Genomic DNA, 19,942 nt, shown 5'->3' on the forward strand with positions numbered 1-19,942 from the left:
AAAAGGGACAGGTATATGCCACCAGAATGTAATGGAAATAACACTGTTATTTAAGTTGCAATGTCCTTGAATAGGCAAGAGGGGATGAGAACCAGAGCTGAGTAGAAGGACCAGTGACAGATAAGAGCACGGAGTTTCCTTTACAAAAACAGGTGAGAAGATAGAAAATTCTAGTACAGATGCCGGAAGGTGAGGAAATATGGTAGTGGGAGTCTGTGCGATTTCACTTCCGGTTGCTTTGTTTGTTCAGGAAGGTATGTTAGGTCATCCACCGAGGGTGAGGTTGAGGAAGGCTTCAGGAGAGAGGAGATGCTGGGAAGCAGTCACCCAGGAGCACCCAGTGGGACTAGGGCAGTGGCTCTTTGGCTTTGTGCACATCAGCAGCACCTACAAGGCTTGTTGAAACAAACACCGGGCTCCTCCCCAGAGTTAATGACTGGGTGGACCTGGGGCTGGGACTGAGAAGCTACATTTCTAACAAGCCCCCAGGTGAGGCAGCCCATCTGGGGACCACATTTTGAGAGCCACTGAGATTACTGTGCAGCATTAGGGCCCCCTTAAGGTGTGCGGGCCAGTGTTTCAAGTGAGAATTGTCAGCATGGTTGAACGTTCCTCTCCAGGTGTGTTCTGCGGCACAGGTGTACTTGCAAAAGAGGTAGAGGGTTGAATGTACCAGAGCCAGAGATTATCACCAAGATCATCAAACAGCTGGTTCCTTCTTGTCATTCTGGACTCGGCTGAAATGAAAATGCTCAAAAGCACCGTCATTGACCTTTTAATCCAACCATCTTTTTCCTCTTCACCATCTCAAAACTTTCACGTTGTTTTCTCTCACAGAACTTTCCACTGTCTGGAGCTTTACCTATATTTGTTTTGCTCCTTGTTTCTGAGCCTTTCCACTAGAGTTTATGCACAAGAAAACAGTAATCTTGATTTCTTGTTTTGTTCACTGCTATGTTCCTAGAACCTGAAGAGTGCTTGGACATCAGAGGGGTCCAGAGGTCGGCTCAATAAATATTTATTGATGAAAAATAAGAAAGAAAGAAAGAAAGAAAGAAAGAAAGAAAGAAAGAAAGAAAGAAAGAAAGAAAGAAAGAAAGAAAGAAAAAGAAAGGAAGGGAAGGGGGAGAGTGAGACAAGGAAAAACAAATTACTACACAAGACACTAAACCATAGTATTAGTTTTGAATATGAAGAAGGAAAAACTTACCTAATTACAAAAATATAAACACAGTTCATTGATATATCTAAAACTAATGCCAATCCACTGGGCAAATGGGAATCTAGCTAGTTGCTCACTACCCTATTTTATTTCCCGAAGACTTTGTTTCCCAAATTCCCTGTTTGGGCCATGAGTGGGTTGTGGATGTTGGAATTTGGGCAGCTAAGATGTATACCACTTCCATGCCTGGACATAAAACACCCCATAGAATCCTCTATTCTCTCAATCTCTCAATCAATGGGCCAGATGCAGAGGATCCAGTAGTGACCCTGGGGAGGCCCTGAGGGACACTGGGAACTTAGGATAAAAGGGACCTTGATTCTAGAGTCAGAGCTTAAAGGACAGCAGTATGAAGGCTGTTCCCAATCGCTGACTGGACTTCAGGGGAGTTCAGAATAAACTTTGGTGTCAAGTCATTGAAATTCCAGGGCTGTTTTTATTTTGCAAAAGAAAAAGATGAAAGTAAAAAAATTTAAAAAATTTTTAACATTTATTTATTTTTGAGAGACAGAGTGTGAGCAGAGGAGGGGCAGAGAGAGAGGGAGACACAGAATCCGAAGCAGGCCCCAGGCTCTGAGCTGTCAGCACAGAGCCCAACGCGGGGCTCAAACTCACGAACCGCAAGATCATGACCTGAGCTGAAGTCAGACGCTTAACTGACTGAGCCATCCAGGAGCCCCAGCTGCTGAGTGTTTTTAAAGAATATTTCCATTTGTAAGATATCCACTTGGTTCTTTGTAGTATGTAAAGAATTCAAAGTAACATATACATAGATTAAGATAAAATTGATTTCCAGGAGGGATCTGAGCTTCCACTCCCACCTGGAAGCAACATGACAGAACAAGGTGGGATGAAGAATGCTAGTTTGCACTGTGTCCACTGCCCCTGGTGTCAGTAAGGCAAAGTGTGGACCTGAACTTCCACCTTTGTCCAGTGGAAATGAGACAATGAGAGTTGGTGCTCCATTGTCACCAGGCTGGCATCAGCAGGCTCCCAAGAAAGCTGAACATACATCCCATCTGGACCTGCTTGCTACACCTAAACAAGGTGACTGCCTTCTCAAAAGAAGAAAGGTCAAGTAAGATGCACAGTCTCATGACATAACACCCAGAGCGTCCAGTAAACAATAGAAAATCATTAATCAATGCCAACAACCAGGATAATCACAACTGGAATGAGAAAAGATCATCATCAGGTGCCAATATCAAGAGAACTCAGATATTGGGGTGCATGGGTCTGACTTTGGCTCAGGTCATGATCTGTCAGTTTGTGAGTTCGAGTCCTGCATCAGGCTCTGCATTGGCAGTGTGGAGCCTGCTTCAGATTCTCTCTCTCTCTCTCTCTCTCTCCCTCTCTCTCTGTCCCTCCCCCACTTGTGCCTTCTCTCTCTTTCTCTCTCTCAAAATAAATAAATAAACTTAAAAAAAAGAGTACTCAGATGTTGGAATTATCTGATAAGGATTTTTAAAACAGCCATCATAAAAAATGCTTGAATGGGCCATATGAACACTACATATCTATTAGTATAGATACAATTTAAAAGATTGACACTTCCAAGTGTTGACAAGGATATAGAGCAACTGGAATTCCTAACCAATGATGGTAGGAATACAAAATGGTACAACTAGTTTGGAGAACATTTTGGCAGTTTCTTAAAAAGTTAAGTCGCTCAGTCAATTGAGCGCCAACTTTAGTTCAGGTCACAATCTCGCGGTTTATGGGTCTGAGCCCCAAATCGGGTTTGCTGTTGTCAGCCTGTCAACATGGAGCCCACTTCAGATCCTCTGTCCCTGTCCTATCTGCCTCTCTCCCACTTTCTCCCTCTCTCTCAAAAATAAATAAAACATTAAAAAAAAAAAAAAGTTAAGCATATACCTACTACATGATCTAGCCATTGCACTTTAAGGTATTTATTCAAGAAAAATGAAAGCATATCCCCATACAAAGACTTGTGTGCAAATATCCATAGCAGCTTTATTCGTGATAGCTAAAAATTGGAAAGAACCCAAACGTCCACTGACAGATGAATGGATAGTCAAGTAATGGTATATCCATACAGTGGAAAACTACACAGCAGTAAATGGGGAATGAGCTATTGTCACACGCAGAAATGTCGATGAATGTCAAAATAATTATGTTGAGTGAAAGAAGCCACACAGAAAAAAAGAGTATGTATTGTATGGCCACATTTGTGTAAAGTTCTAGCAAATGCAAACTAAGATAAAAAGACGGAAAGTAGATGTGTGGTTTCCTGGGGAGGGAGTGGGAGGTGGGTGTGGGAAGGATTAGGAAGGGCCATGAGGAAACTTTCCTGGGTGTTGAGGATGTTAATTATCTTCTTTGTGAAGATTGTTTTCCAGGTGTACATATATGTTATAACTTCTGAAACTGCATACTTTAAATATGTGTTTATGGTTTGTCAATTACACCTCAATAAACTGTTTAAAAATAAAGGGGAGCCTCGGGGAACCTGGTGGCTCAGTGGGCTAAGTGTCTGACTCTTGATTTCAGCTCAGGTCATGCTCTCACAGTTGTGAGTCTAGCCCCCCGTCAAGCTCTGTGCTGGGAGCCTCCTTAAGATTCTCTCTCCCTTTCCTGCTGCCCTTCCTCCCCTCAAAAAAAAAAAATTAAAATTAAAATTAAAATAAAGGGGAACCTCAAATTAGTCTAGTGACTGAGGGTGACGATATGGCAAATTTCTAAACTTTGCAGGAAGATAGGAATGTATCTGAGCTTCCCATTTGAGATCAGAGAGGATATGCTTAGATGAACATTCCTCAAAAACATGGTAAGCAAGAGCTACAATTAGCTTGTTGCTAACTTTACAACTGAGTTCACAGAGAGTGTGATGCATTGAACATATGGCTAGCTTTTCTATTCTACTTTCCTCCTCCCCAGAAGTCTTTGAGATTTGTAATATCTTTGCACAAGGCACTGTTTCTTGGGACATACTTTTATTCTATATAACCACTAGAGATGTTAAATGTTTTTCTTTTCTAAATTTTTTTTTTTTTTTCAACATTTTTAATTTATTTTTGGGACAGAGAGAGACAGAGCATGAACGGGGGAGGGGCAGAGAGAGAGGGAGACACAGAATTGGAAGCAGGCTCCAGGCTCCGAGCCATCAGCCCAGAGCCCGACGCGGGGCTCGAACTCACGGACCGCGAGATCGTGACCTGGCTGAAGTCGGACGCTTAACCGACTGCGCCACCCAGGCGCCCCTGTTTTTCTTTTCTAAATGGAAGGTAACTCACAGGTCCTGTGACAGTTTTCTGTTTTCCATTAATCTTGACTATTAGAAACTGTCACACATGGAAGATATGGGGTTTGGATTAATTTAACTTTGGAGGGGCTGAGGAAACTACATGCATTGAGCAAGAAGTCATTCAGGATTTACGTTCTAAAAGGACCACAGCCTACTCGCTGTTCAATAAGGGAAAGAAAAAAGAAAAGAAAAGAAAAGAAAAGAAAAGAAAAGAAAAGAAAAGAAAAGAAAAGAAAAGAAAAGAAAAGAAAGCAAAATAAATTGAGGTGGAATGTGGGACAAAAGTTTGAATTTTATGTCATTTACAAGTTAATTTTACTTAAGAGAATAAATGGGGATTTTATTTATTAACTAATTGGGGGGTGCTTTTGTATATCAGAAACTGTATTATTTGAAAGGTGTTTTTTTTTTTTAATTCTGTCATTTGACTCATTACATAACATCTGGTTACCTAAACTGGAAAGGCAGCTCAATGGTACTAATTACATTCACGTAGCTCTGACTCTTTCACGTACATGCCCTTGGAAAAGTCCCAGCATCCTGCCCCACCTCTCTACTGAAAACACAGGAGTCTTGTTTCTCAAAGCCCTCTCCTTGTTCACCTTTTCCTTCATGAAGCTCCAAGTGTCCTGCTCTCTCCCCGCATAGACACTCACAGCACATGTTGTCTCTCAGGTACTCCCACCAATGCAGAAGTGTGGAGTCCCCATCATGTGGATATGGCCAGCCAGCAACCCAGGATGCTGTCAACAGTGGAGGAGTGGTCAGAGCAGGACAGGGACTGTCACACATCTCAGTGGTAGAAGCCAGAGGGTTTTGGGCCTGGAATCCCAGGGCAGAATGGGGGCTATGGGGACAGGGCTATAAGGAAAATGAAACACAGTACAGGGCTAACAGTTATAACAGAAAACGCCAGGCACTCTTTTATGTGCTTTATATATATATTACTTCATTTACTTTTTACAAAATCTATGAAGTACTATTCTTATCTCCATTACAAAAGGGACACTGAGGTACTATACATATATAAACGTAATACAAAATGGATAAAAGACTTAAATGTAAGACCTTAAATCATGAAACTACTAGAAGAAAATTTAGGGAAATAACTTTTTAACGTTGGTCTTGGCAATTATTTTTTTGGATATGACACCAAAAGCACAGGCAAAACCACAAATGGACATGTGTGACTGCATCAAACTAAAAAGTTTCTGTACAGCAAAGGAAACAATCAACAAAGTGAAAAGGCAACCTACAGAGTGTCTGCAAACCATATAATTGATATGGACTTAAGCTCCAAAATATATAAGTCCAACAATTCATTAACAAAAAAACCTAATACCCAGTTATAAAATGGGCTAAGGACTTGAGCAGGCCTTTCTTCAAAGAAGACACACAAATGGCCAACAGGTATATGAAAAGATGCTCAACATCACTAATCATCAGGAGGATGGAAATCACAGTATCACCTCACACTTGTCAGGATGACTATTATCAAACAACAACAACAATAGCAACAACAAAATTGTCAAGGATGTGGGGCAATTGGAACCCTTGCACACTGTTGGTGAGAATGTAAAATGGTGCAGCTGCTATGGAATACAGAATGTATGTTCCCCCCTCCAAATTAAAAACAGGATCTAGCAATCCTACTTCTGAGTATTTATCCAAAAGAATTGAAATCAAGATCTTGAAGAGATGTTAACATTCCCATGATCATTGTAGCACTAGTCACGATAGCCAAGATGTGGAAACATCCATCAGCAGATGAAAAGACAAAGCATGGTATGCACATACAATGGAATGGAAGGAAATTCTGTAACAAGAGACAGCATGGATGAGCCTTGAAGATATTATGCTAGGTGTGAGAAACCAGTCACAGAAAGACAAATATTGCATGATTCTGCTTATATGAAGTATCAAAAATAGTCAAATTTATAGACTTGAAAAGTGGAAATGTGTTTGCTAAGAGCTAGGGATGGGGGAAATGGAGAGTTACTAATCAATGCGCATAAAGTTTTAGTTAAGCAAGATAAATAAGTTCTAAACATCTGCTGTACAACATTTTACCTATAATACCGTGTTGTATATTTTAAAAATTGTTAAGCAGGTAGATCTCAAACTGTGTTCTTATCACAAAATTTTGAAATAAAAAAATTATTCATTTTTGTCAAAAGACACAATTAGTGTGAAAGACAGTCATAACACAGGGCTGGAGAAGATATTTGTAACACACACACAACAAATGAAGGGGCTGTATCCGAAACCTATAAAGAATTCCTCCCAATTCATAGGAAAAAGACAGATGACCCAATTAGAAATGGACAGAAGATACCTTAACAGGCATTTCGCAGTAGAGGAAATTCAAATGACCAATAAATATATGAACAGATGCTCAACAGAATAAGTAAGAAAAGAATGAAAATGAAAACCACAATACATCCACATATTCAAAGGAAGGCTAAAACTAAGAAACAATACCAATGCTCGTGAGGATGTGAAGCGATTGAATCCCTCATATTGTTTTGGTGAGGGTATAAATTGGGAAAGCCACTTTGGAAAACTGGCAGTAAGTACCAAAGTTGAACATACGTATACCTTGGGACCAAGCAATTTAGCTTGTTGGTATATACCCAACAGAAAGGCATGCATGTGCACACTAAGAGACACGGGCAAGAAGATTTATAGTAGCAATACTTAAAATAGTCAAAAACTGAAACCAACCCAATTGTCTACCAACCACTGCAACGATAAATAAAGTGTTGTATTTTCATATACTGGAGTACTGTGAGATGAACATGAATAATAGCTTTACGCTACAATGTAGATGAATCTCACCAAAAATATTGAATGAAGACACATCTTCTTAATAATAAAAAAAGACACAAAAAAGTACACAGTGTATGATTACACTTCTATAAAATGTAAAATCAGGCAAAAATAAACTATAATGTTTACACCTGGAAAGAAGAAAGGGTGGTAGTGATGGGAATGAAGGCATGAGAGAAAGTTCCTAAGGATACTAGTAATGTCTACTTGACTTGAGTGATGATTCCATAGGTGTGTTGTCTTTTATTTCATTGAGCACTTATGATTTATATATTTTCATGTATGTTACGGTTCAGCTTTTTTAAAAGGTGGAAAGTTTTAGCTCCAAGAAGTCTCACTCTTTCTCACAGGAAAGGTTACTCTGGAAATGAAATCAACACTTTCCTTGGAACAGATTATTAAGGAATTAGGGTTTTCCTGCCAAACTCTTTCATACTTTTAGAATAAAGACCAATCTTGCCAGATCAACCACTAAAGTGAAACCAGAAATCCGTATTTTCATTTGAAAGCCCCTACTGTTTAACTATCAACAACCCATTCAGCATTGTTTAAACAGTCCAAACAAAATGTATCTGTAGCTATATTAAGCCCCAGATCTCCACTTTTGACTTACGGACAAACAGAGAAATGCCTTCTCTAGGAGATATTCTTAGCTTCTTACCATATTCATATTTCCAAAAGACACAGCAAAAGTCACTCCAGCCAATTACCCACTCTCTTTTCAGAAAGGGATTCCCACCCCCCCCTGCCCTCACCGAATTCCTGGCTCCCCCCCCCCCCCCCCCCCCCGCTAAAAAGCAGAGACAACACCATAGATTTCCATCTCTTTCTCTTACAGTGGGATAGAAAGGAAACACTTTTTTTTGAAAAAAATTTTAACATTTAGTTATTTTTTGAGAGACAGAGAGAGGCTTAGCACGAGTTGGGGAGGGGCAGAGAGAGGGAGAGGGAGACACAGAATCTGAAGCAAGCTCCAGTCTCTGAGCTGTCAGCACAAAGCCCGACACGAGGCTTGAACTCACCAACTGCAAGATCATGACCTGAGCAGAAGTCAGCCAGTTAACCGACTGAGCCACACAGATGCCCCCAAGAAAGGAAACACTTTTGAAGGGTGAGGAGAGCTAAGAACCATGGGGAATTGCTTATTTTTGTTCTCCACAGGAATTTCCCTGAAATGATCTCTTCTGAAGGTTTGTGTTTTGGATTCCCTAATAGACCCTAACACCTAACCATTCACCCTCCTCCTAAGGATGATGTTTCACCCTGTAATGGCTGCCCCTGGAGTCACAGGAGGCACAGGTAAGGAGATGGACAGCTTCCCTCAGTTGCACAGGAAGAAAACACAGGAGCCAGTGATGAGAGGCAGTGGAGGCAAGAGAGGTACTCCCCAGAGCCAGAAACACCAACCTGACAGTCAGAATCTTGCACTCCATGAATGGATCCATGACAGCCTAGACGTTTCTCTTAAATACTCAGCATGAACCATGGACCCAGGTACAGCATAAAACAATAAAAGTTTAATAGGCCTTTGGAGCATTAAAGAGTGAGTTCACTCTGGTAACTTCCCGAGAGAAGGCATGGAAATTGTTATATGGCATATATGCATGTTCCGTCTGATACTGCCAATTCTTCCAAGCCCTGTGTCTCTTTTTTCTACCTTTCTAAGTCCTAGTTCCTCATCCACTCCCACCCCCCATCCCCTGAATCCTGGAGTCTCACTTTCTGTCCTTTGAAACCAATCCAACTTCCTGTAAACAGGCAGATTTCATTCTAGTGTGCCAAAAACCAATCCCCCACTCCCACTCTGGGTCTTTGCACAAAGCTTGGCTTACCCATCTGGGGAATTACCTTTTTTGCCACAGCTTTAGATAACAATTCATCATATCCAAAACAATCTCACCATCTGTGAGAGAATTTACATTTCGTCATTCATTTGTAAATTTTCACAAAATGTATTTGGTGTTCATTGTAGTTGTTTTATTGATATATTGTGACTCCATAATGGGAGGACTTTGGCATGACAAATTCCCACTATAGGAAGAGGGTATCTACCTGAGAGAGTCAGAGTGGATTCTTCCCAAGAACAACGATTCGTAAGAATAGCAGAGATAAGAGGCAGCTACTGCTCCTAGGGCTGAGATCCAGATCTTTTGGAGATGACTCAAGTCACGGCCCACTGAATGGCAGAGAAGTCACTGTGGAGTCACAGCAGCAGAACTTGCTGTAAATCTACCCTCTGGAACCTGTTGGAAATAAATCAGTACTTTAGGGTGCTACTGAGAAACCTTCAGGGGGAACCCCACGTGAATGCAAAAAACTGCACCCAGCTCTGTAGGAAACCCACAGAGCACTCATCTAAAGCATTTGCCAGTTACCTCAGCAACCTGGATGTGTTAGGAGCCACACCCACCCAGATCTAGTGTTACACCTTGGACCAATTTTAGATTTCCTCCTTGGCCACTTCAAAACATTCTCAAGCTGCAACTTTTCCAGTGCCCACTTCCACAAGCAAATTTCTGGGTTTTTTTCAATATATAGGGCCATGTTTATTGTAGTATGCTATGGTTTTATTACGTTCACATCTTTTTTTAATGTGTCATTGACAAAGTTTTTGAAGATTATATCCCTAATCCCATTTTCCCCCTAAACCCTGTGGTTTTCACTGTGTGATTTTAGTAATTTTTAGGAATGCTTATGTTGTGTTATTGCAGAATTGACTGCTTATACAACTCTAGGCTAAAACATTTTAAAATATTGATGAAATGGGTGATTTTCTAGGAAATTTTCAAAATTGATATAAGAAGTTAAAATCCTGAACTTATCACAAATCACAAATGAGATTTTTTTAAGGTTTACAACAATATACTTCCAAGAAAGATGTCAGATCTAATTGGCTTTGAGGGTAAATTCTTTCAAATGTTCTAGAAATAAATCATTTCTATACTGTAAAAACTGCTGCAGAACATTGGGGAAAGTGGAGTATTTCCCAAGTCATTTTATGAAGCTAACAGAAACCTGGACACCAACTCCTGGCTAACACACACAACATAGAAAAAAATACAAAACCTTACATTAATCTCATTTAAAAGTATAGATATAATGATTATAAAAAAAATAAGCAAATCAGATTCAACATTTTAATGATACTGCGACCAATTTGGATTTATTATAGCATAGGACTAGCTAAACATTAGAAAATCTATTAATATAGTTTATTGTATAAAAAGGAGAAAGGATAATTCAGATGGATGCAAATCAGTATCCTGTGACATTAAACAGACAACATTTATCTTAACAAACAAAAGCTCTAGAAAAGTAGAAGCAAATACTTCTATATCATGAAAAAATATTTTAAATCTATCTCAAACCAACAACTAATATCAAAGATAAAGGATAAAACACCAAACATTTTTTTTAAGGTTTTTAAGTAATCTCTACACCCAACATGGGGCTCGAATTCACAATCCCAAAATCAAGAGTCACATGCTCTATCAACTGATGGGCCAGCCAGGTACCATACCCCCCCCTCCCAATTTTTCTGTTAGAGAATATGGTATCATTATTATAATACTAAGATTATAAAATGCTTACTGTGTACCAGCCAATATTGCAAGAATTTTACATTTGGTAGTTAAATCCTATGATGGAACTATGCCCAAGATTACACGGTAAGGCATAAACAAAATTTCTGTTATTCATGTATGATATCATCACCTAAAAACCCAAGGAAGCACCTGAAAATTGTTAGAGTCAATTATAACTCAGTAACATGGCTAGTTATAAAATATTTAAACAAAAACTAATAGCTTTCCCTTATATTTTCCTGCATACTACCAATGATCAGTCACCAAAGTTTCAACAGAAACAACTTAATTTTCTAGAAATGAAGTGATATAAGTATAATATGTATATAAATTCAACTTCAAAACTTTACTAAATGACACGGAAGAAGAGTTAAATAAATAGACATATGTTCTTGGACAGGAATACACAGTATTGTAAATATGTTCAACTTAAATGCAATTATGATTAAAATTCCAAAGGGGTATTTTTTTTAAGATTTTATTATTAAGTAATATCTACACCCAACATGGGGCTCGATTCGAACTCAACCCCAAGATCAAGAGTCGCACACTCCACCAACTGAGCCAGCCAGGTGCCCCCAAAGGGGTAGTTTTAATCTAACAAAATAATCATTGGGTTCATCTGGGAGAAAAATGTTAAAAAATCACCAAGAAAATGCTTAAATAATGAGGTACTCTGATATTAAAATGTGTACTAAACTAAAATGTGCTCTAAACTACAATAGATAAAAAAAAAACATGTTATACTGAAAACAGAGGCTAATAATACTGCAAAATCCAACCACATGCTGCAGAGAAAGCCTGGCCTCAGACCATATGATAAAGGCAGCATTTCAAACCAGCACAGAATAAAGACATTATTCAATAAATGGTATTGTGATAATTTGGGGTAAAAATTTTTAATTAAAGAGTTAAAATTTTGATAATAAAACAAAAAACCTATTATTTTTGGAAGTAAAAATTTACTTGATCTTGCATTGGAAAGGACTTTTTATTGTAGTACAAAATACATAACATGAAGTTCATCATTTTAACATTTTAAAGTGTACAATTCAGTGACATTAAGTACGTTCACAATATTGTGCAACCATTCCCACTACTTCCAGATCTTTTAATCACCCCAAAGAAAACCCCATATCCATTAAGCATTCACTCCCCATTCCCCCCTCCTTCCCTCTGGCAACCACTAACTTTCTGTCTGTATGGATTTGCCCATTCTACACACTTCATATAAATAGAAACATGTGATAAGTAGCCTTTTGTTTTTGGCTTCTTTCGTTTCCAAACTCATTCATGTTTCAGTGTGAATCAGGACTTCATCACTTTTAACAGCTGAATGATATTCCATTGTATATAGATATATTAGTTTTTGTTTGTCATTCATCAGTTGATGGACATTTGAGTTGTTTCCACCTTTCAGCTATTGTGAATAGTACTGCTACAACCGTTTGTGTACGTTTTTCTGTGGTGGACATATGTTTTCAATTCTCTTGATTTATGGATTTTAGGAGTGATTTCCCTTTCTGCAAAAAGGCCATTGGGATTTTTATAAGGATTACACTGAACCTGTAGATCGCTTTGCAGTATGATAGACAGTATGGCCATCTTAACCACATTAAGTCTTTTTAACAACCCATGAATATGGATGTCTTTCCATTTATTTAGATCTTCTTTAATTTCTTTCAGCAATTTTTTTTTTTGTAATTTTCCTCATACAAGTCTCACACCTCTTTGGTTAACTTTATTTCTAAGTATACTATTCTTTTTATGTATTATAAATGGTATTGTTATTTAAATGTCCCTTTTAGATTAATTGCTAATGAATATAAATACAACTGATTTTTGTGTGTTGATTTTGTGTCCTGCAACTTTGCTGAATTGGTTTATTAGCTCTAATAGTGTTTTCATAGATTCTTTGGGATTTTATAAATACACACACACACACACACACACACATAGAGAAAGAAAAATATATATACACACACATAACCATGTTATCTGCAAATAAATATAGTGTTATTTCATTTACAATTTAGATGTGTTTTGTTTTTCTTGCCTAGTTGCTCTGGCTAGAACTTCTAATTCAACGCTGAATAGACGTGGTAAAAGCAGGCATCCTTTTCTTCTTATCATGAAAGTGTTGGATTTTGTCAAATGCTTTTTTTGCATCAATTGAGATGATTATGTGGGAATTTTTTTTTCCTTCTTTCTCCTATTGTGGTGTATTACAGTGATTGATTTTTGTAAGTTGAACCATCTTTGCATTCCTGGGTTAAATCCCACTTTATCACAGTATATAATCCTTTCAATATGTTGCTGGATTTAGTTCACTAATACTTTGTTGAAGATTTTTGCATCTATGTTCATAAAGAATAATGGTTTGTAGTTTTCTTTCCTTGCAATGTATTCTTATAGCTTTGTTATAAGGATAATGCTGGACTAACAGAATAAATTAGGAAGTGTTTCTTCCTCTCCTATTTTTTGAAGGAGGTTGAGAAGAATTGGTATTCATACTTTTTTTTAAAATTTTTTTTAACGTTTATTTATTTATTTTTTTAAAAAAATTTTTTTTTCAACGTTTTTTATTTATTTTTGGGACAGAGAGAGACAGAGCATGAACGGGGGAGGGGCAGAGAGAGAGGGAGACACAGAATCGGAAACAGGCTCCAGGCTCCGAGCCATCAGCCCAGAGCCTGACGCGGGGCTCGAACTCACGGACCGCGAGATCGTGACCTGGCTGAAGTTGGACGCTTAACCGACTGCGCCACCCAGGCGCCCCTAACGTTTATTTATTTTTGAGACAGAGAGAGACAGAGCATGAATGGGGGAGGGTCAGAGAGAGAGAGGGAGACACAGAATCTGAAACAGGCTCCGGGCTCTGAGCTGTCAGCACAGAGCCCGATGCGGGGCTCGAACTCACGGACTGTGAGATCGTGACCTGAGCCCAAGTCGGCCGCCTAACCGACTGAGCCACCCAGGCGCCCTGGTATTCATACTTCTTTAAATGTTTGGTAGAATTTTTCACGGATAATACCAGTAAAGCCCTCTGGTCCTGGACTTTTCCTTTTGTGAAAGTCTTTGATTACTGATTCAGTCTCCTAACTTGTTATAGGTCTATTCAGATTTTTTATTTCCTCTTGAATCAGTTTTGGTACACTGTGTGTTTCTAGGAATTTGTCCATTTCATCTAGATTATTTAATTTGTTGGCAACTATTCAGAATATTCTTACAATCTTTTTCTTTTTCCTGTAAGGTCAATAGTAATGTTATCTGAAATTCATTTCTGATTTTATTTATTTGAGTCTTCTTTGTTTCATAGTCAGTTGGGCTAAAAATTTGTTGATTTTGTTGATGTTTTTAAGGAACCAACTTTTGGTTTAATGGATTTTCCCTATTATTTTGAATTCTCTACTACTTTATTTTGTATTCTCTATCTCCACTCTAATGTTTATTATATCCTTCCTTCTGTTCTCTTTAGGTTTAGTTTGCTCTTTTTCTAGTGTGTGTGTGGGGGGGTGGTTGGGGGGGGTACTTTCTAAGCCTGACACTGAAGGGCAAAATCATAAAAAACTTGACAGCTTAATTACAAGAAAAAAAACTTAACTTGTACATCAAAAAACACAGGAATTGGGGCGCCTGGGTGGCTCAGTCGGTTAAGTGTCCGACTTCGGCTCAGGTCATGATCTCGTGGTTTGTGAGTTCGAGCCCCACATCAGGCTCTGTGCTGATAGCTTGGAACCTGGAACCTGCTTCGGATTCTGTGTCTCCCTCTCTCTCTGCCCCTCCCCTGCTCATGCTCTGTCTCACTCTGTCTCTCAAAAATAAATAAATGTTTAAAAAAATAAAAAAAAAAACGCAGGAATAAAAGACAAAAAGCAAACTGAAAAAAACATTTGAAACCCGAGTCAGACAAAGGTTAACATTCTAACAGCTCCTACAAACAGTAAAATGAACATCTTAGCAGGAAAGTGAGCAATAGACAGGCTTAAGAAAAAGAGTAAAAGAAAAATCACCCTAATGGTTACTAAACATATAATTAAACCCTCAATCATAATTGTAAAAGAAATTAAAATAGGGGCACCTGAATCTCAATCAGTTAAGCGTTCAACTCCTGGTTTTGGTTCAGGTCACGATCTCACAGTTCATGGGATGGAGGCCCACATCAGGCTCTTTGGTGACAGCATGGAGTCTGCTTGGGATTCTCTCTCCTCTCTCTCTCTCTGCTCCTACCCCTACTCCGTCTCTGTCTCTGAAAATAAATAAACATTTAAAAAAATTTTAAAGGATATTAAAAAAAGACATAATATTTTTCTGTTTTTTATTGAAGTGAAATTCACATAACACAAAATTAATCATTTTAAAGTGAGCAATTCAGTGGCATTTAGTACTTTCACAGTGTTATGTAACTACCACACCCATTTAGTTCCAAAACATTTTCTTCACCACAAAAGGAAAGCTAGTACCCATTAAGCAGTTACTCCTCACCCCCCTCCTCCCAGCTGCTAGCACCATCAATATATATTTTTTTCCACCAAAGAGAAAATAAAACAGTGATAACTCACATATCGGTATATCAGAATCACCTGGGAAGCCTCAAAAATTCCAATGCTGAAGGTCACATCCCAGACCAATTAAATCAGAATCTTTGGGAGTGGGACCAGGGTATCAGTATTTTTTAAGGTTCCCCACATGATTCCTATGTATAGGCAAAGTTGAGAATCACTAATTTAAAAGGAGGATAATATCTAACATTAATTCAAGTGAGAGTATATCATAGTATAGGGTGCTGTGTAATTTGCGCAACTTTTTGAAAGAGCTGTCTGGCAGTAATAATAGCTCACATTTATTGAGCTCTTATCATGTTCCAGACACTAGGCTAAGTGTGTTATTAGTTCTTTCAATCCTCACAGCTGCCCATGAAGCAGTATGCTATCACCTTCATTTTATAGATGCAGAAAACAGAGTTACAGAGGGACTAAATGATGTAACTAAATTACAGAGCATATAAGTGTTTTTAATACATGCTTTTGCCACTACTCTACACTGTGGACTGCCATCCTTTAAAATGCTCCTTCTAGAAAGTTATCCTATCTAGAAAGTGCATATCCTGGATATGCACAAGAAATTTCAGTCCATGCTGTTTAAAAATGAAAATTGGGGCACCTGGGTGGCGCAGTCGGTTAAGCGTCCGACTTCAGCCAGGTCACGATCTCGCGGTCTGTGAGTTCGAGCCCCGCGTCAGGCTCTGGGCTGATGGCTCGGAGCCTGGAGCCTGTTTCCGATTCTGTGTCTCCCTCTCTCTCTGCCCCTCCCCCATTCATGCTCTGTCTCTCTCTGTCCCAAAAATAAATAAAAAACGTTGAAAAAAAAATTTTTTTTAAAAATAAAAATGAAAATTGAAAACAATTTAAATAACCAGGTGTACAATAGGAAATTATTAAATTACATAAATTAAATGACTGAATATTAGGTAGTTTTATTTTTTTATTCTATTCTATTCTACTCTATTTTATTATTGTAGTAAGCTTCATGCCCAGCATGGAGCCCAAACTCATGACCCTGAGATCAAGACCTGAGCTGAGATCAAGAGTCAGACAGCCAACCAACTAAGCCACCCAGGTACCCCCTAGGTAGCTCTTTTAAATGGGTAGTTGAATATATGTGTGTACATAGTTGAATTTTCGGTAGGCCAAATAATCAAATAGTATGCACAATCTCCCTCTCTCTCCCTCTGTCTCCCTCTCTCTCTATATATATGTATACGTATATATACGTGGAGCCTGCTTTGGATTCTCTCTCTCCCTCTGCCCCTCTCCCTGACTTGTTCTCTTTCTCTCTCTAAGAAATAAAATAAGTTTAAAGGGGTCTCATCCCAAGCACTTCCCAACCCTCAGCTACTCGGCCTTTGCTTCTCTCTTCCTTTCATCCCCCCCCCCCCCCCCCCCCCCCCCCCCGCTCTCCTCCTCTCCATTCCTTCTCCTTCGATCTCCTTTCCCTTCTACCCTTTACCACTTTGGGCCCTTAGTGCATTTGGAGGCAGAAAGTTCAAAGACAGCAGCAGGAATTGTGCAGGAGTGCATGGCTGCCTGCCTGGTGGGGGCAAAAAGGGGCATGGGAGGTGGTGAACAGGGTCCCCACCAAGAACAACTCTTGCCTGTTTGCACCACGAACACACTTGGTTGGGAGGAAATGAAATAAAGCACAAGGAAACAAAAATGAAAGCAACAGGCACAGAATTTGTGGCAGGGTTTTCCAAATAAAGAGGCAAGAGGGAATCTGTGTCCATATTTACAATTTTTTTTTAAGTTTATTTAGAGAGGAGGAGAGGGAGAGGGAGAGGGGGAGAGGGAGAGAGAGAGAGAGAGAGAGAGAGAGAGAGAGAGAGAGAGATTGAGCATGAGCAGGGAAGGGGCAGAGAGAGAGGGAAAGAGAGAGAATCCTAAGCCGGTTCTGACAGGGTCTGACAGGGGTTAGATCCCATGACCCTGCAATCGTGACCTGAGCTGAAATCAAGAGTTGGACGCTTAACTGACTGAGCCACGCAGGCACCCCTCATGTTTATAAATTTTTTTTTTTACTTAAAAAAATCCTTATTACAATAAAGTGACATTAGACATTTTATGATTTTTAGAAATATAGCCACAAATCTGTAAATGTAAATCTGTCCTTAAACCATCCGTGTCACTTTTTTTTTTATAATTTAACTTTATTTTTTATTTTTTAAAATTTACATCCAAATTAGTATATAGTGAAGCAGTGATTTCATGTTTATAATTTTTTAACTCAAGGAAACAAAGTGGGTCTGAGATATGGATGGTGAGAAAGTGGAAGTCTCCCTCCCTCCTGCCATAGTCTTGAGCAGCCTGTCAGAGTAATTCAGGGCTATGCCCCCAACCAGCCCCAGGACCTCTCCCAGTCGTGACTGGCAGGACCAACTACAACATGTGGGGGCCCTGTACAAAATGAAAATGTGGGGCCCTTTGTTCAAAAATTATTACAAATTTCAAGATGGGGACAGCACAGCATTAAACCCAGCACAGGCCCTTCTGAGCATGGGACCCTGTGTGACTGTACAGTTTGAGCACCCATGAAGTCAGCTCTGATGAAAAGCAATAGTAATATGGACAGGACTGACAACACACAGGAACCAACCCAGGCAGTAGAGTAAATGACAGTCACAAAGGAAATTAGGCAGTCGGGGTCCCACAGTGGGGTCTGTGAACTATCTGAAGTATTTAAAATACTTAGTAGAAGGGCACTTGGGTGGCTCAGTCGGTTAAGCAACTGATTTTGGCTCAGGTCATGATCTCACGGTTTGTGAGCTTGAGCCCCACATCAGGCTCTGTGCTGACAGCTCGGAGCCTGGAGCCTGCTTCAGATTCTGTGTCTACCTCTCTCTCTGCCCTCCCCTTTTCAACTCTGTCTCTCTCTCTCTCAAAAAATAAATAAACATTAAAAAAAATTTTTAAATAAAATACTTAGTAGAAATGGATGTTGAAGGTATCCAATGATACTGGAAACAGAAATGAAAAATTTTAATAAATTTGAAACAAAAATGGGGGAAAGGTTACATCATATTATAATGTTGTAAAAAGAGACTAAAAATAGGGTGTCTCAGTCCTGGCTGCTGTACCAAAGTACCATAGCCTGGGTGGCTCATATACAACAGAAATTTAGTTCTGGAGCCTGGAAGTCCAAGATCAGAGTGCCAGGATGGTCAGGTTCTGGTGAAAGCCCTCTTTTGAGTTGAGACTGCTGACTTCTAGTTTTATCCTCATGTGGTAGAGAAAAGAGACAAGAAGGAAGCTCTCCCCAGTCTCTTCTTATTGTGGCCCTAATCCCACTCACAGGGCTCCACCCTCAGGACCTCACCACCTCCCAAAGGCTCCACCTACTACCATCACATTTAGGATTGCAACATATAAAAGGGGATGAGGGGAGACATTTAGTCCATAACAAAGGGGGTCATTGGTGATGAAAACGTTAAAGAATCATGAAATAATATTAACTCATATCTTCATTACAATCTAATCAACTTGGGAAGAGTTTTCAAGGGAAAAGTCAGAATCAGAAAGGACTCTCTCCCATGTCCAACCCAGGAAAGTTCTCCTTGATGGGTCCAACCCCCTCTGTCCCTGAGACGATTTAGAACTTGGTTGAACCCCATGATCTAGCATACACCCCTCTGGGTTCATATTACCATCCCACCTCCATCTTAGCCCCTTTCTGGTCTCCCACCCTTCCTCTCTTTGGAGTATCTGCCAAGACTTGCCCAGGCCTTTATTCCTTCTGCAGTGGCTACATTGTCATTTATTTGAGGAGAGAAAAGAAAGGGTCCCCTAATTTGGCTTCCTTACCTCTCATGGGTGGTTTTATGGTAAGGGAGGTGGGGATGATGGAGAGGGAGGGGTAATTGGGAAAGAGATGATACTGGATTTGTGGACCTGAATTTTATTTGATTTTGTTTTGCCCAATTTTGAGAAAATAAAGCCCCAGTTTATGAACATAATCTTAGTTTGCAAGGCAAGGGGCTAAATTCTAATGACAGCCCTGAGCTGAGGTTTGAGGGACTGAATAGAGAATGAGGATGAGCTGATATTTTCAAATACAAGTAATACAGGGCTGTAACTCCACAAATGCAAGAAATTGTTGTTTAACAAGTTCACAGTGGTGCCAACCGGACTCCCATCCATTCAGGCCCTATAGGATCATGTGCACCAGGAGCTCTGGGAATTTACACATCTCCATCTTACCATTAGGATCGTTTAAATACAGATGCTTGCCCCAATCACACTCACCCTCTAATGAAGGCAGGAGAGCCCTTCCTTACTCTAGCTCCCAGTCGGCTTGGTCACTTGCTGCTGACTGGCTGGCCCTGAGCCTTGGCTTTCCAGCTCACTGTGCCATGCCTCTGAGGCCACATTTGCCCACCCTCACCTGCCACATTCCTAGCTCCACTGCCTTGACCTGCAAGGGACTCAGGCTCATAACTGCTCAGGGCCTTTCAGATCCTACCGCAAGTTGCTCCTGTTATCTGCCAAC

The 19,942-nt window shown here is 39.7% G+C and overlaps 1 protein-coding gene across 7 annotated transcripts in view; it reads right to left on the bottom strand.

Annotated features, from left to right (window-relative positions):
- The window catches only part of LOC131501144 (NXPE family member 3-like), a 72,692-nt gene that overhangs the window by 42,746 nt on the left and 10,004 nt on the right, over positions 1–19,942 (bottom strand). For 5 of the 7 annotated variants that reach the window (XM_058710873.1, XM_058710874.1, XM_058710869.1 and 2 more), the window contains 2 exons: positions 14,982–15,149; positions 9,369–9,559 (listed from right to left, as the gene is read on the bottom strand). The gene's annotated coding sequence lies outside the window, so the exon portion shown is untranslated. The remainder of the gene's footprint in view (positions 1–9,368; positions 9,560–14,981; positions 15,150–19,942) is intronic. The other 2 variants (XM_058710872.1, XM_058710875.1) reach the window with 2 other exon arrangements.

Source organism: Neofelis nebulosa, chromosome 18, assembly GCF_028018385.1.
Source record: "Neofelis nebulosa isolate mNeoNeb1 chromosome 18, mNeoNeb1.pri, whole genome shotgun sequence".
Lineage (NCBI taxonomy): Eukaryota > Metazoa > Chordata > Mammalia > Carnivora > Felidae > Neofelis > Neofelis nebulosa.